Here is an 18,412-nt window from a genome sequence, read left to right as displayed (position 1 = left end):
ATGAGAATTATAAAACACTTTGCAATGGATTTGTGAAGTAGTAAGTGCAAAATAAATGTATCTATTATCATCATTATGTTTAATTTTCATTAGGTAAGTTACCTTGGCTCTCTGGGCCTCAGTTTGCCTCATAAGTCAAAAGGAATATGACTATTTGTACTCATCTGAGGGTACCAGGCTGCATTAGATGACCTTCCAAGGTTATGTTTTTCTTGGATGGATATATATATATATATATATATATATATATATATATATATTCACCTACTTGTCTTGAGAAGAGCATAGGATTAAGGCTGATTCCATAATGAATCAGGAAATGCACAAAGCCAGCCCCATGATGGGGTCATTTTGATAGCTCTCTTTTCCTCACACCTCATATTCAATGTATTATTCATTAAACAAATACATAACAAGTATATATTGAGTGCCGGTTGTATGGCAGGCATTATTTTAGGAACTTGGAAAAAAGTGATGAAAAGTCAGACAAAACAAAAACTCAAAGTTCTTGCCTTTTTGGAGGTCATTTCCTACCACCAGAAATGGACAATAAACAAACAAGTAAATGAATACCATGGCAGCAAGTCCTGGGGACTGTATCTTCAAACTATATCTCAAATCTGACCACGGCTACTGCCTTTCCTGATACCAGTGTACAAACCACCATCATTTCTGGCCTTGGTTACTGAGCCAGCCTCCTAACTGGCTGCCCTGTGTCCACTCCTGGTTCCCTAAGGTCTAGTCTCCACCCAGCAACATATGGGGATATCACATCATATCACTTCCTTTTGAAAAGCTGCAGATGGCTTCCTATCACACTTAAAACAAAAGTCAAAGTCTTTCTATACATGATAACCTTTGGCAATCTCTTCAAAGTCTTCCGACCACTCACCCCCACAGAGAGGTCTTCCCAACTACTCTTTTGAAAAAAGGTCACCAATCCATCTCTCTTTGGTCCTTTATCCTGCTTTATTTCTTTTCATAGCACTTATAATCCCATGGCATTCCATAATTATTGGTTTGCTTGTTGATTGCTGTCTCCCTGCAGTGGAATATAAGCTCCAAGAAGGTCGGGGCTTTGCTTCACTGCTGAACCTCCAGCCTCTAGCACTGTCTCTGATCCATTGTGGGCCACCCACACATGAGGAGCACAGGTTCTGGAGCTGGATGGCCTAGGCTTGAAGCTCCTTCCCCTCCGTTGTGAGATCTTAGGCAAGTCCCTTAACTTCTCCTCATCTGTACAGTGGAGATAATAACAGGCATGTAGATATAAGGTAGTTATTATGAGGATTAAATTGGTTAATGTTTGTAAAGTGCTTAGAACAGTGCTTAATGCATGATAGGAGTATGCAAATACTTGCTAAATTAAAAAAAAAATCTGTGAAACGAATGATGACATGAGGCCTACCTGTCCACAAACATCTTACACAGCCAGCCTCAGTATCTTGAACTCTACCATTATTGATGAATTAATGAATTTGTTTTACTGCTTAATGAATGCTTATCATATCCTGCCTTTTATTGTCTAACTTTCCCCCAAGGATATGTCTTATTTCTCTAGCTGGATTGTCAACTGGTAGAGGACATGGACTTTTTTTTGGCCATGACACATGGCATGTGGGATCTTAGTTCCCCAACCAGGGATCAAACGTGTGCCCTCTGCAGTGGAAGCCTAGAGTCCTAACCCCTGGACCAGCACAGAATTCCCCAGGGACTTTTTACTATACTTTGAAACTTTCACTCTCCTTCTAGCTAGCATCTCCCCTTACTCTCCCTCTCACGCCCCCCTCCTCATCCCTGGATCCACACACACACGGCACCTATTCTTAAGAAATATTCCTAAAAACATAGCACCTTAGGTATGGAAGATCCCTTAGAGCCCATCAAGTTACCATCTGATTTGTGAGTCCCTCTACATCTCTGCCCAAGTGGCTGCCTGCTTTTATGCTTTCAGTTACCAGGAACTCTTATTTTTTAACCAACGTTTTGTTTTACTACAATTTATTGACCACTTACTACATGCCAAGTACTGCAATAAGTGTTTGATATGCATTATCTTCTCTAATCCTGACAACAACTCCAGGGTATAAATATGGACATTATGCCATTTGCAACTGAATTGCAGGAACTCCGTAACGGAACTGGGTTCTGAGCCCAAGCTGACAGTCTGACTACTACGTATTACTACACTGCCCCTAGAAAATTCCTCCTTTATATGATTCCTTTGGTACTGGAAAGCTTCTTAAAATTTCCTTTTAATCTTCCCTATCTACATAAGAGTATCTGTTCTGATATATCTGTTTATCCCATCGCTATGAGCCTTTAAAGCTGGGGATGGAGTCTTATTCATTTTTGCATCTCCACCATCTAGCAGAGCCTGGCAGGTAATAAGCATTCAGTAAACGTCTACTGAACTGACCTCTGTTAAAATGTGAACAAAGCTGGGAGGGGCTTGCTAGGCAGAGTGCAGCCTCAGCCCTTCCTTCCCCTCCCCTCTCTCTCAGTCAGCCTCCCTCATGCCTCGTCAATGCCACACTGTTCAAAAGTTTTCCAGGATGTGGATTTTTAAAACTAAAGATTATAAATAATAGTCACAGAAGTGGACTCTCTTTGGCTCTGCTCTAGTCTGTGAGAGGAATTCAGAACAGCAGTGGGTGGGCGGCCAGAGGAGGAGCAGCCCTGATTTATAAGTTAGGTGAACTGGAAAGTTTGTACATGGTGTATGCACACAGACACACATGTATCCTTTTTATATACAGAGAGAAACAAAGCGAAAGATTTTCCCCATTTCTCCTGCTTTAACCACAGAATGTTGTTTTAGTTTGCTGGAGTGGGTGATTATCTACTCCATAGAAAATTACTGTTTTGGTTTTTGCTAAAGGGTAGTTTGTTCTACAGTAGAGAAGTTCAAAAAGACTAAGTTTCCAGACGGAGTATTTTTGTCATATAGCAGAGCACCAGGGCGTGGAAGAAAGGATGCTTGCTGGCTTGGGGGTCAGGAGTCCTACATGTACACCCTCCTTTGCCCTGGGCAAACTATTGCACTGGGGGCAAGTCTCCTTTCTGGGTGTCAGAGTCTTGCCTGGGATTATTGCTCACCTATAATAGAAATGTTAGGGAAGTAACCCTTATCTCCCGTTCTCTACTCTGTAATCCGACCTATGGTAACTCTTGGGAACCAGGAGTGGGGGGGGAAGATGGAGCTAAGACTCAGCTTGGCTGCTTCATGCTGGAGAGGGAGCCTCTGGGAGCCCCCGTGTCCTCCTCTATGAACCCGGTAATAATTGTGCCCACTTTCTAATGTTGCTGTAAGGATTAAGAAGGGATGTGTGAGAACACTTGGTTCGGTGTTTGACACAAGGTATATGTCCTTGACAAGCGTTAAGTATAAGAATAGTAGCAATGACAGTAATTATCAAAAGAAAAAACTGTCAAAAATTATCAAAATAACAGAATAATTATCAAAAGAGCAATAATTATCAAAACCATGTGCCAGAAAAGAGATGGGAGGTACAAGCAGAAGACACAGTCCCTGACTTGAGGAGACAAGATGTATAAAATATGAAAACAATAAAAGCCAATGTGAACTGAGCACCAGGAAGGGGTAGAGAGAAGTGATATCAGGATTCAGAGGCAGCGAGAGCCCCTCAAACTGACCTGGTCCACAGAAGCTTCCCAGAGGTGGTGGGAGAGGAGCTAATATAATAAATATCTGGGTGCCAGGAAGGAAGATGGTGAGATTTCCAGGAGAGGATCTAATGGGCTCTCAGGGGTCAAGACACAAACTGCTTTGACAGACCAGAGGGTTTTTGATAAAATGTAAGTGGATCAAAGGCCTGTCTGGCTTTTTTCCCAGGGAATACAGATCAATACTCATTGTTTTCTTTCTATGCAAAATTCTAAATCTGAAATTTACTTCAGTGAAAGGCTGGCTTTGTGCTGGGGATTGCGTCAATATGGCTGGAGCAATGAGATGTCTGCCCCCTCCTGGGGTGTGTGTGTAACTTATGGACACAGCCTGGACCGGTTGGGGGCAGGGGACAGTGAATGTGCTCACAAGAGCCAATGTCAGCTGGCCAGCGGCCAGGGCCTCCAGGTACACAGAGAATTTGGCTGGAGAGTACTGGAAGGTGAGTCCTTCTTGCTATGTCACTTTTATGGGCTTGCACTATTATCGGTGGTTTGGATCCCCTGTGGTGGCCACCCAGGAGGCCACGTGTCCAGAATTATTCTGTTGAAGAGGCCGTGAGTCCGTGTGTTGAGCCTCACAGTTGGCTAAGATTCGGAAACAGTGTAAGTTATTAAACACACACATACAAGACTGGCTTAGTTAGTACCTAGTTTCTCCCCCCACCCCTAGGGTCTCTCACTGTGGTCTAAAGGACAGTTGTTGAGTAGGCCCATCCCCTGAGAGCAGAGACTGCCCAGGAACCAGGTCAGGTGACAAGTAAGCACGGTGTTTGTGCTTACCAGGCCCAGACGCTTCAGTGTCTCCAAGGGTCACGTTACAATTGCAGAATTTACAAAACAAATTTCCAAGGACAATTCTGAATTGTGATCCTTGAATCCCTCAGCCAGATTAAGGGTATAAAAAAGGGCCAGAGTGTGGGAGAGGTTTGTTGAGAAGGTACTTTGGGGAGGTACTGTGCAAGTCCTATCTCCCTAGGAGGGGAAGGGAGTTCAACCTTCTTCACCACAAGTTTAAGTCAGTCACAGCCACAATCAATTTTACAACATTTTCATCACCCCAAAAAGAAACCCCATACTCATTGGCAGTCACTCTCCATTTTCCCCCAAGCACCTCAACCCTAGGCAACTACTAATTACCTTTCTGTTTCCATAGATTTGCTTATTCTGGGCATTTCATATAAATGGAATCATATATTACATGGTATTTTGTGACTGACTTCTTTCACATAGCATAATTGGTTTCAAGGTTCATCCATGCTATATCATAAATCAGTACTTCATTCCTTTTTCTTGCCCAATAATATTCCGTTATATGAATGTACCACATTTCCTTTATCCATTTTTCAGTTGATGGACATTTGGGTTGTTTCCACTTTCTGGCTATTATGAATAATGCTGCTATGAACATTGGTGTACAAGTTTGTGTTTGGACATATGTTTTCATTTCTCTTGGGTATATATACCTAGGAGTGAAATTGCTGGATCATATGATAACTCTGTGTTGTAACCTTTTGAGGAACTACCAGACAGGAGACAAATATAAAATTGTGTTTTGATTATGTCACAAGTTGTGCTTGTTCAACATACTGACCGCAGTTGAATTCATCCCCCACCTCACCTCAGCCACCCTCTGTGGTCAGGACAAGATCACTAAGTGAAAGAGAGAGAGAGAGAGAAAGGGAGAGAGAGAGACACAGAGAGAGAGAGACAGAGAGAGAGACAGAGAGAGGGAATAAGCAAACAGGAGGCTAAAAACAAGGCATAGAGACAGCAGATGAGACCTCAGGAGTGGTCAGAACTGGGTAAGAAGTGGTTTGGATCTAGAGGTCTGTGAATCAATTGAGCTAACAGTATGTACTTGGAAATTAACATAGCATTTAATGCCTGTGTGCCTACTACTACGACTGCTGTGTGCCAGGTGAGGCTATGATTATGCATACACTGTTTTACCTGATCATCACAAACTATGCTGTGGCTATCATTATCCCATTTTACAAATGAGAAAACTCAGGCTCAGGTAAATAACTTGGTCGGAGTCCTACAACTATAAGTGGCAAGCTGAGATCAGAAACCTGTCTGCCTGACCCTGAGGCCAGTGTTCTTAACCACTATTTACCTCTCAGTTAGCCTGGACTTCTGGGCTTCCCCTGCCAGATCCTGAATGACTAGTTCTGCATGCCTCCCCAAACCCTTCTATGTTGTGTGGTGCACTGGTAAAATGGCCCTCAAAAAGGGGGTGGGGGCAAACTATGTAGTAAGTGCCAATTTCTATGGTGTAAATATTCCCACCACAGCAGGTTTCAGGCTACTATCATTTTAAAAAGTAGCTCACAAAATTCATGAATATTTAACAGTTAGCTTTCATGAAGCAGTATTAGCAACTTAGAGCATATCCCTGCTTCTACGCCTTTGAGTTTATGGACCTTTGCGCTTAGACTTTTGAGTGTGATGACCAAAGTTCCTGGATGACATGCATCCTTGAGTGTTCTGGTTAACTGAAGGGTTTAACCTGTAATACTAACTCAACAAACCATCTTTTGGGGGAAGACATGCCTGTAAAACCTGGTGTTTCGTGACCCGCAGAAATAGAAGCAAAGTCATATTAAAGAAATGCACTAAATTTGTATGCACTTTCCTCTTTTACCTCTAAGTAATAGTTAACATACTTTTAGGCTGATTCCAGAAATGTCAGTTATAAGCCAGTGACCATATGACAGAAGCTAAAATTGAGGGAAGCCAGATCTTCTTCAACACGGTATTTCTCAAACTGGGGTCTGCATGTTCCACCAGAATTAAAAAATGTAGTACATATTTTCTTCAAAAAACTTTATCAGTTATAAAGATAAAGGTAAAATTTGTGCATGATTCGCAGCCATTTAGTAAAAAGGCTTTAGTTTTTTATGGGAATAAATTCTTGGTGGGGGGAGAGGGGAGTAACAGCTTTTTCCTTTAAAATGGGTGTGTACACCCTTAGAATCTGATCACCTTTTTTTTTTTAATCACCCTTCTATATTGTTTCCAGATTTTTTTTTTACAGACTCTTTTCAGCTTTATTCAGCTTCTTTTGTTTGCATACAAACAGGCAACTGGTGACAACTCTCAGCTCTCATTATGTGACAGATCAGTGAGAGCAGGATAAATTGGCAATCTGTAATCCTACAACCAATTTCACGTGGTTCACCAGAGCAAGAGCTGCAGGAATGGTGTTTCCTAACTGCTAATGACCAACTTCATTATCACACCACCCTGAGCTAACATTTTGCCTTTGGCTTATAATGGGAGTCATTAGATTCTAGAAAATTCCCTCTTTGTCCTGTTTCTAAATTTGATTTCCTGAGAATCAGAGAGAATACAAGTTCTTCTGAGCTTTGTGTATGACAAGCGAACGTGTGAATGAAACAAGAACCTGCATCACCTCGGTGCTGCCTGAGTTCCGCGCCTGATCCAACTGAAAGGAGTCAAGCTCCAAATGGACACTGCAGCTTGGGCTTGCTGGTATAGCACACGTGGGGTTTTCCCGAGGAAGTCAACTAAATAACACTCACATTTTTTCCCTTCTCTCCTTTCCACTCTTCACTTCCCCCTGTAATGAAACAGCTTAAGCTCAGCACTTTAGCTCTCTGGCAGGGGCAAAGCGCTTGACAATTTCATTCTCTTGTGACCCTCTGATCAAAACATCTCTTCTCTCCTTCACTTGCTTATTCCATAAAGTGCCTCTCATCAAAGCTATTGTATTTCACTGAAGACGCAACTTTCTGAAAACAAGATGCCCTGAAATGATAGTTCAAAGATGCATTCCTTAAAAAAAAAATGGCAAAAGTGGCACTTTAAAGAGAACCCAATCACATTGTAAGTGGATCTGGTCCTGTATTCAACAAAATAATTGTGGCACAGTCAAATAGCAGGTTGCTAATGCCGTAGACATAAAATCATCCAATGAATCGAAATGAGGGTCAGATCTTCCCCAAGTAGTCATTCTCTTGTTTAATGTCTGTGCTCCTTCTTCATAATGAACCCAGTAATGGAAGGTTTAAATGGAAATGTTCAGTAGCAATTTAAAAATATTGATGGAGTGCCTGGTAGGTGCAAAGCTACTATCTATCCACTTTAGAGACACAGTTCAGCATGGACATGACCTACAAGGCACAAAACTCTAACAGGTGATATGGGGTATATGTGTAGATGGTCCCTTCCCTCAGAGAGTCTGCCATTTAGAGTAGAAGAGAACTAAGTATAGAAATAACCAAAATGCAGGTAATTAACCATGCAATGTATATTCCTTGAACTCCTCTGATGGGCCAGGCACTTTGCTACAATGATTGAGACACTGGTGAGCCAAGGAGAACTGGTACCTCCCTTAAGGGAAAATGCAAGTGTTAAAATTCTGTCCTTCTTTCAACAAATATTTATGAGCATGTGCTATATGTCAGTTGCTCTTCTTGGATCTGTGGATATAGCCATGAGCAAAAACAAACTCCCGATTCTCACAGAGATTATGTTCTATTGTGGAGGTAGAAAAACAAGCAAACGCATATACAGTTTCAGGTAGGAGTAAGTGCTATGAAGAATATAGAAAGGGGTCAGTGGATTAAAAGTGACAGAAGGCGCTACATTAGATAGAGTGGTTGGGGAAGTCCTCTCTGGGAAGACCTTTGAGCAGGGACCTGGTTGTGGAAGAGAGAAGCCCATGCAGATCTCTTAGTTAGAGGGAGTCTCAAGTGTAAAGGCCCTGAGGTGGGAAGGAGCTTGGTGTGTTTGTGGAAGAGCAAAGAGGCCCATGTGACTGGAGAAGGTGGAACCAGAGAGGGGAGTTGGAGAGGTAGCCGAGGTCAGATCGTGTGAGGCCTTGAAGGCCTCGGTAAGGACTTTAATTGCTGTTCTGAGGGTTATGGGAAACCAGTGGAGGGTCTTGAGCAGGAGAACGATCTTACTTGATTATTATTTTTGCATCATTCTGGATGTTGTGTGCGGAATAGATGGTGTGTGGGAAACAGCAAGGGTAGAAGGCAGGAGGAAGCTAACTCTCCTCCAAGTAAGAGAGAATTCCTCCCACCTGACTGCCTTGCATCTGGGACCTCAGCTTTTCCTGCCTTAGAACTTGAACTGAACTGTTTTTTCTTCCTGAGTCTCAAGCCTGCTGGCCTTTGGACTAGGATGAGGCCATTGACCCTCCTGGGTCTCCAGCTTGCTGACTCATCCTGTGGATCTTGGGACCTGTCAGCCTCCATAATCATGTGAGTCTTTTTGTTCTATTCAAGAACAACTAATTGGATGAGGTTCCCCCACATTAGGGAAGACAATCTGCTTTAATCAATCTACCCATTTAAATGTTAGTCATCCTAAGATACCCTCACAGAAACATCCAGAGTAATATTCGACCAAATACCTGGACACCCTGTAGCCCAGTCAAGTTGACATATAAAATTAACCATCACACTACTGTTGGGGTGCCCCCCACCTCTTTTTCCAGCCCCATCTCTCAGTCACTCTTGTATACACTCTATGCCCCAGTTGAACAGGACTCCCAACTGCTTTTTAATCAGGCCCACCTCCCTTCCTTGGTCCAGAGGGGTCCCTGCCCCCGTCTCTGCCTGTCCAGCTCCTGCCCACTTGTTGAGGCAAATGCCACCTCCTCCAAGCAGTGGGTCCTGCTCTCCTTACTGCTCTGTGTCTCACCTCTCCTTTGTCCCTCCTTTGTTTATGTCTCTTTTTAGCATTTAACACACTTCCGTCATATAGCCATGATTACATGTTTGTAATTGAAGTGAGATACTTAGCAAGAACTATCTTTTTCCTCACACTCTTCTGAGAGATGTTCTAGGGAGTCACCTAGGAGCCACTGGAAGGATGGAATCCCTTGTGAAGTTCTTCTACAGGAATAAATCGCCTTGGCAAATGGTTTGCTGTCTCTTGCTTCCTCCTCTGGAAAGTGAGGATAATGACAGTACATACCTCAGAAGACTGTTGTGGAGACTAAATGAGATGATGATGTATCGCGGTCACCGAACACAGGATGTGGTGAAGAGTAAAGAGGAATTGTTGCCATGGCCACCGAGGAGAACCTCCCTCTGAGAGGTAGATGCATGGCTCCCACGAGGGGAGTTTCGCACAGGAAGGTGGAGCAAATAGGTGGGGCAGATAGACTGGAAAGGGTGTGAATTGAGAAATGCATCTTTTGTCTAAGATTGAAAAGGAACTGGTCTGTCCCCTCTGTATTTCCCAGGAAAAGGCAAGTGGTTCTGGATAGAAAGAAGTTGATGCTTAAATGATTTCGAAAAAACCCTTACGGGGCAGCTGGACCGTGGAAGGTGGAGGATGAGAGAGAGAGGGCTGTGCAGGGAGCTGAGGACCGGGGGAGGCTGAGGCATCCTGGGTCCTGCTTAGCTTGGGGGAGGGGAGAGAGTGGAGCTGGCATCACTCAGAGGACCGTATCAGCCTTCTGACACGGGAGCTGAGCTGGGCCACAGAGGCAGCACTGACATGGGAGTGAGCTGGTTTGTCCTGTCAGGACTCTGGCAGGCCTTGCCCCAACCCTATTTATTTACATTTTTTTTCATTTCATTTATTTAAATGAACATATTTTGAAAGTCTAATACATATGCAGAAAAGTGTAAAGATCAAAGTATAACAGCTCAGTGAAGTTTTATAAAGTGAACCCACCCCTGTAGCTACCACTTAGGTCAAAAAATAGATCATCACCAGCAACCCAGAACCCTTCTGCCCTGTCACTCGTCTCCACCCCCATCCCAAGAAAGAATCACTAGCCTGACTTCGAGAGCATAGATTAATCTTGCCTGTTCTTCATCTAAATGGAATCATACAGAATGTGTTTTTATGCATCTGACTTCTCTGGCTCAAGTTATTTTCAAGAGATTCATTCATTTATTAAGTATAAGATTATTTCATTCATTCTCATTGCCGAATAGAATTCTACCATATGAATATGTCGCAGTTTGCCCATTCTACTGTTAATGGACATTTGGGAAGTTTCTGGTTTGGGGCTATTGTAAACAATGCTATTATAAGCATTCTAGTACATTCCTTTTGGTGCCTATACCTTTGCATAAATACCAATTTCTTGGTAAATACCAAGAAATTAAATCCTGGGACTTAGGGAATGCATATGTTTAGTTTTCATAGTAAAGTGGTTGTGCTAATTTATACTCTCACAAAGAGCGTATGAGTGTATCCATTTCTTCATAGCAGTTTCTCTACAGCATTGCCAATACTTGGGGTTGGAAGACTTCTAAACCTTGGCCATTATACTGTGTGTGGTAGGATGACCAGCTTTTAATAGCACTGCAGTGTAGCAGTGGAAAGTAATTGCCAGAATGGGTCTGGCCCATTACCCTTGAGGTCCTCAGAGTGAGATGTGCTTCCCTAAGAAGGCACAAAACAAGAGGTAAGAGGAGGAAAGATAACTTCTATTGCATATATTTTAAATTTATTTATTTATTCATTAACTTTTGGCTGCATTGGGTCTTCACTGCTGCACACGGGCTTTCTCTAGTTGCGGTGAGCAGGGGCTACTCTTCGTTGCGGTACGCGGGCTTCTCATTGCGGTGGCCGCTCTTGTTGTGGAGCATGGGCTCTAGGCACGCGGGCTTCAGTAGTTGTGGCTCGCAGGCTCTAGAGCGCAGGCTCAGTAGTTGTGGAGCACGGACTCAGTCGCTTGGCGGCATGTGGGATCTTCCCAGACCAGGGCTCAAACTCGTGTCCCCTGCATTGGCAGGCAAATTCCCAACAACCGTGCCACCAGGAAAGCCCCCTGCGTATATTTTAAAAACAGCTTTATTGAGATATAATTCATATACCGTAAAATGCACTCATTTAATGTATACAATTCAGTGGTCTTTAGTATATTCATAGATATGTGCAACCATCATCATAGTCAATTTCAGGAACCCATACTCTTTAGTGTTATCCCCACCAGTCCTAAGCAACCACTAACCTACGTTCTGTTTCTATAGATTTTCCTAACCTGAACTTTCATATGAGTGAAATCACATTCTGTGTGGTCTTTTGTGACTGGCTTCTTTCACTTAGCATAATGTTTTCAAGGTTCATTCATGTATAACATGCACCAGTAGTCCATTCCTTTTTATGACTGAATAATTTTCCACTTATGGACATACCACATTTTGTTTATCCAGTCATTTTTTTGGTGGACTATATGTATTTTTAATCATTTAAATAGTTGATTTTTTTGTGTTTTATAATATGACACACTGTACTAATATATAATTTAATATATTAATATAGAAGGACTCATCTGTGATTTATAAATAAGTAAATGTATACATATATTCATACAACCTCAGAAAGGCTTTACTGATAGGAGTTCACAATCAACAGTGTTTTTTTTTTTTTTTTTTTTTTTTTGCACTATGCGGGCCTCTCACTGTTGTGGCCTCTCCCGTTGCGGAGCACAGGCTCCGGAGGCGCAGGCTCAGCGGCCATGGCTCACGGGCCCAGCCGCTCCGCGGCATGTGGGATGTGGGATCTTCCCGGACCAGGGCACGAACCCGCATCCCCTGCATTGGCAGGCGGACTCTCAACCACTGCGCCACGAGGGAAGCCCAACAGTGTTTTAAGATTCCTGCTTTAGAACAAATGTTCTCTTTCCCTTGGAGTTAAAAGTTAAATTGACTCTCCTTTTGGGCTGCCCAATTCCAAGAGTTTGTTAATTTCAGATACTCAAGGTGGAAAAGGGAACCAAAAGAGTGAGTATTTCTGCTAATGTGGCAAATGAGAGTTCCAGCTAGTTAAATTTAAACTTAAAAAAAATAAAAGAAATATGACCATATTTCTACCTCGAATGTTAAGGAGCTGTTCATTCTAAAATTATTCTCTCTCTAGTAGCCTCTAACAGCAGAGGCCGTGTTTCTCTCAATTTTGTGTCTTCTCAAGTCCAGCCTGGCTCTTCTGTCTGGAACACCCTTTCCGCTGTCAATGATCTGGCAACGCTTAGGGAGCACCCAGCCTCCTCCAGGAAGGATCTCAGTCAAAGCCCTTTGGGGTGCAAATAATAGAAGCTCACTCACTCTAGCACAGTGGTTGTCTACGGAGGTGCAGCTTTGCCACCTCTCCCATCCCCCAGGGACATGTGGCATTGTTTGGAGACATTTCTGATTATTACAACTAGAGAGTGCCATCGACATCTGGTGGGTCAAGGCCAGGTAGAGGCCAAGGATGCTGCAAAACATCCTACAGTGCACATGGTAGTCCTCAACAAGAAAGAATTATCCAGCCCCCAATGCCAGTAGAGCCAGTCTATGGCACAATAGCGCCAGCACCCCTTCCCCCTGCCCCCCCGCCCCAATCTCTGGCTTATCTCTCCATGTAGTAGCCTGTCTTTGCATCTCTCTGGGAGTGAGTTTTATTCTCCCCTGTTTACAGACTGGCTGTCTGTTTCTCTAAGCAGCAGTAGAGAGTGACCTCCCACAGCTCTTAAATTCACAGGTTCTTAGTTCAAATGAACAGTAAAGACTAACGAGCATCCCTGAACCTCAATTCCAAAGGGGAGAAACCAAAGTCATCCAGCCTAGGAGAGTTATCCACCTCTTATCCCATCTGTTATGACCGATGGCAGGATCACTGTCCCACATCTTTGCCAGGTCTTATTCCTGTGGATCAGAAGGGGCAATTTTCAGCGAAATGAGAGCCTGGGTTGAACATACTGTGGTTAACTGTTTCATAATGCCCACCACACTTTCTAGAAATCTTTTGCTATACTCTTTTGGCTCCTCTGCTAGACCATAAGCCCCCGCGGGCTAATCTTTATAGCTCCAGTGCCAAGCACGGCACCTGGCACATTGTGGACCCCCAACAAAGACTCCTTGAATGAAGGGGCATTTACTCATTTGCTTCCAGATATAAATGATCGTGGAAACCTCTGTTTACAAACCTCTCAGAACACTGCAAAACAAAATGCAGTAAGTAAACAACGACAACAACAGTGAGGGTCTCGAGGCACATCCTTTGAACAGAGAGAAAAACAAACCTGAAAAGTGCTTGCCTAGAAAGTTACTGGCAGTGGAAAACTTTTCCTTCTAAGACAATCACTGTCAGTCATGGGCAGGACAACTATTACATATGAAAATATTGGTGTCAAACCTCATTATGGAAGATGACTTAAAACTTCACTTGGCATTTCCTTCCATATTCTAAAACCAGAACTTCTTTACATAAAAAAGAAAAAAGACCACAGACATTGCAGTCTCAGAAACAACCTCTGTGTTAGGGCCTCTTACCAACAATCTTCTCAGCCCAGGCTTTACTATCTAAAGCCGGCTTGTGCAAAAGTCCCCTGTGTTGAGGACAGAGTGATCATAGACATTAAAAAATGAAAACAATATTATTAAATCACTGTTGTGAGCTGAATTGTGTGCCCCCAAAATTTATATGTTGAATCCCTAACCCTCAGTGCCTCAGAATGTGACTGTCTTTGAAAATAGGACCCTTAAGGAGAGGTGATTAAGTTAAAATAAGGTCATTAGGTTGACCCTTAATCCCATCTGGCTAGTGTCCTTATAAGAAGAGGAGATTAGGACACACGGAGACACAAGGGATGCCCATTTGCGGTCACAGGGAGAAGGTGGTCATTGCAAGCCAAGGAGAGGGACCTCAGAAGATACCAACATGGTCAGCCCCTTGATCTTGGACCTCCAGTCTCCAGAACTCTGAGTAAATAAATTTCTGTTGTTTAAGCCACACAGTTCTGTGGTGTTTTGTTTTGGCTGCCCCAGCAAAGCTAATACAATCACTCTCTCTAATGGCTCCTCATCCTTTCAAGTATAAGGACTTTTTATTTTATTATTTGCTTATTATATAAATTTACTTAATTCAACCGGCAAAGGAAAAGCACAGAAAATTTAACTCCATAGTAAGTTTATCAGACATGCCCAGAAAGAAAGCCTGAAAAACCAAGGATTAGGACCCATCCTAATCTAGGATGACCTCATCTTAACTTGATTATGGCTACAAAGACCCTATGTCCAAATAAGGTCCCACTCACAGGTACCAGGGGTGAGGACTCATATATATTTATGTGGGGTGGGGGACACAATTCTACCCACTACAAATGGCAAAGCTTGAGAGGAGTTGAAGAGTGATTGTAAGAAGCACAAAGAATCTTCTGGAGTGCTGGTGACGTTCTTGTTCTTGATCTAGGTGCTGGTTATACTGTGGTTTCAGCTTATGGGAATTCATCCAGCTATTCCCTTATGACGTGTGCACTTTTCTCTATGGATGTTATGCCTCAATAGAAAAAAATTTTTAAGTCACTTTTGTTTAGAATTCGCACTTGTTTATTCTTTTGATTTACGTCTCTCTAAAATGTTAGGGAAAAGCAAATCAGTGTCTTGAAATAAAACAAAAGAAGACTGTAATTAGATATATCACCACGGGCTTTGATTTCTCCCCTGTATCTGTAATCAAGAAACTCTATAATGAGTAAAAGCCACAATGTGTTCAATATTTTAAAACTGATATCTTTCTCTTCATAACAGCATCTATATAAATTTGAAAAATATTTGTACATAAATGTCTCAAGTATTATATATCTGTTTATAGGTTATGCTTGCCTACCATATGGATTCACAGACATTTTGTACTGGTTCCACGGCCACTCTATAGTCACGGGTCATGGATCACTTGTCTACAGCCCTTCAGGGAAAAATGTACAGTGGTGAAGAGCCTGGAATTTAGAGTTAGTCTGTCTGGGTTAGAATCCCACATTGTCATTTTTCTGGTATAGGAAATTGGTGTGTGCCTCATTTTTTCCACCTGTAAAATGGAGTGATAATAATAGTATCTAACTCATAGATTGTAGTAAAAAGATGAGTTAATACATGTTAATACACTGTAATTGGGCCTGATTATATATAGATATTAGCTATTATTATTATCAAGATTTGTAAGCCAGAGTGAGGGTCCAAGGCTGGTAGCTGCCCTGCTCCTGATTGGAGTAGATATTAGGGGTACATATTACTCCAGGGGAGTCTTGTCTTTTGGCTATTGTGAATAATGCTGCCATGAACATGAGTGTACAGATATCTGTTCCAGTTCCTGCTTTCAGTTCTTTTGTGTATATACCCAGAAATGGAATTGCTAATCAAATGATAATTCTGTTTAATTTTTTGATGATTCAATTTGCTAATTATTGATTTTTGAGCTGTCATACTATTTTCCACAACAGCTCACTGTTGTATGTTCCTACCAGCAATGCACAGGTGTTCTCATTTCTCCACATCCTTGCCAACATTCGTTTTCTATCTTGTTTTGTGTGTGTGTGTGTGTGTGTGTGTGTGTGTGTGTGTGTGTGTGTGCTTGTTTATAAGAGCTGTGATGGTTAATTTTATGTGTGAACTCACTGGGCCACAGTGCCCAGATAGTTGGTCAGACATTTTTCTGGATGTTTCTGTGGGGATGTTTTTGGATGAGACTAACATTTAAGCTGGTGGACTTTGAATAAAGCAGATTTCCCTTCATAATGTGACTGGGTCTCATCCAATCAGTTGAAGGCCTGATTAGAACAGAAAGACCTACAAGTAGTGGGAATTCTCCAGCAGTTGGCTCTTGGACTAGAACTGGAGCACTGGCTCTTCCTGGTCCTCCAGCCTGACAGGCTTTGAACTGGAACAGCATTAGCTGTCCTGGTGCTCCAGCCTCCTGACCCGCCCTGCAGATTTTGGACTTGTCAGCTTCTATAATCACATGACTCAATTCCAGAGCAAATATGTAATATCGTATTGGTTCTATTTCTCTGGAGAACCCTGACTTATATAATAGCCATCCTAATGGGTGTGAAAGTCTCATTATTATTTGAATATGTATATAAGTACATGGCATATACACACTGTATATAAAACCTTTATTGAGACTTACCATGAACCAGGTACTGCCCTAAGCACTTCACATGTCTTAACTCATGTGATGTGCACAGCAGCACCCTGAAGCAGGCATTAGCATGACCTCTAATCTATAGAAGGGAAGAATGCCCTGAAGCAGGCATTAGCATGACCTCTAATCTAATCTATAGAAGCAAGCACATAGAGGTTGAATAACACTGGTCTAAAGTCATGCAGCTGTACGTGATGATTTGAACTCAGCAGTCTGGTTCCGGAATCTTTGCTTTTGCCAAATCATGCTCAGACACCTTCTGTTCTAGTAGTTGTACAAGTTGTTCTAATCATCTTGGTGACCTCTTATGCACTAGATTTCCCTTTCCATCACCTCCCCTCTTCCTGAAAGTCCTTCTGTACTTCTGTTCCCCCAAATCAGTCAAGGCTGGGTGCTACAATATTCCCTACTGTGGCTTCTGGTATCAAGGGGAAGAATGATGGTTTCTGGTTCCAACAAAACCCTGAAAATATGCCCTTGAGAAAAAAAAAATTAGGAACTGCTGAATCCTTTACCCTGGAAGGGGAAAAGTTAAATCGTTTAAAAATGAAAATTATTCCCATAGTGTATTTCAGCCAAATAATTAAAGTGTACTCATGTATTAATTATACTTCAAGACTCTCCTTGCCCTGCTTTGTGGGGTTCTCCTTTTTCCTGGGGTTAAGTGAGGACAAGCTTTTTGAGGCACTGAATTCCAGTTCAAGAAAAGCCTCACAAGTCTGGTTAGACGAAGATTCCCAACCAAAAGAATTGCCCAGCCAAGCAATTAAGTCACTTTCAGAAGTTACTAACTTCCAGCTGACTTTTGTGGAAGCCATAGCTGCAGTTATAACTCACAGGTTTGATTTTTTTAAAAGATCAAACTCCCCTCCAGGAAAAATATATCTAGCACTTGACACTTGGAAACAGTACTAAGTCAGATTCCTCTCTTTAGAATTGCTGCAAATGTTTTCACATCCAGTTGACCTTACTGTGTCCCATCTTTCAAAACCAAAGCCTGAATAATTTCATCAACGCCATTTGCTTTGACCTTGATGGGTTTCCCAGGATAATTGTCTTCTGCAATGTATCTTGGGAACGTGGACTCCCCCCAGGATGCAAAGCTTTAGCTACTGCTAGAGGCGCAGCAGGGCATGTCACATCTCGAATGGTATCAGAGATTTTAAATCAGAGAGGGCTCTCAAAAACCATCAAATTATACTCCTTAACTTTACAGATGAGGAAATGGAAGCTCAGGATGGTCATAGGAAGACACTGAAGGATTTTAAACAGGGATGGGCCAACAGGACTCTTCTGTTGAACTCACTTATTAAATTTATGGGTGAGACAAAACAAAGACTCAGATTCCATTATAGGTTGAACAAACCAGCATGATAAAACTTAACAAACAGTAATGATAAAGCACTGCTTCCAGCTGCAGAACCAGCAAGGCTCTCTAATAACCTGAGGATATGGAACAGATGGGGTTTGGCTGACCGCAATCTCTATATGAGTCTGCAGAGACAGTGGCCAGCCAGATGTTTACAAACCTAATTAAATTCTAATAATGGCACAATCACGTTGTGTTAGTATATGGATGCATTCTTGAAGGACACATAAAATTGTTCATGGTAGTTATCTCTGGGCAGTAGAACTAAGAGGAAGAGAGGGCTGTACTTTTTACTTTAGACATTTAGATATTGTATTACTTGACTTATTTTATGATGAATACTTTCTTAATTTTGTAGTAAGCAAATCTTAAAAACTTAAAAAATAGTGATTAACAAAACCTGGAGCTGAAGGAGAGTATCCAGATGAAGGACAGGAATGTGCTAGATAG

This window comes from Lagenorhynchus albirostris, chromosome 11 (genome assembly GCF_949774975.1).
Source record: "Lagenorhynchus albirostris chromosome 11, mLagAlb1.1, whole genome shotgun sequence".
Lineage (NCBI taxonomy): Eukaryota > Metazoa > Chordata > Mammalia > Artiodactyla > Delphinidae > Lagenorhynchus > Lagenorhynchus albirostris.
The sequence above is the reverse complement of the archived record's forward strand: the minus strand, read 5'-3'. Positions refer to the sequence as shown.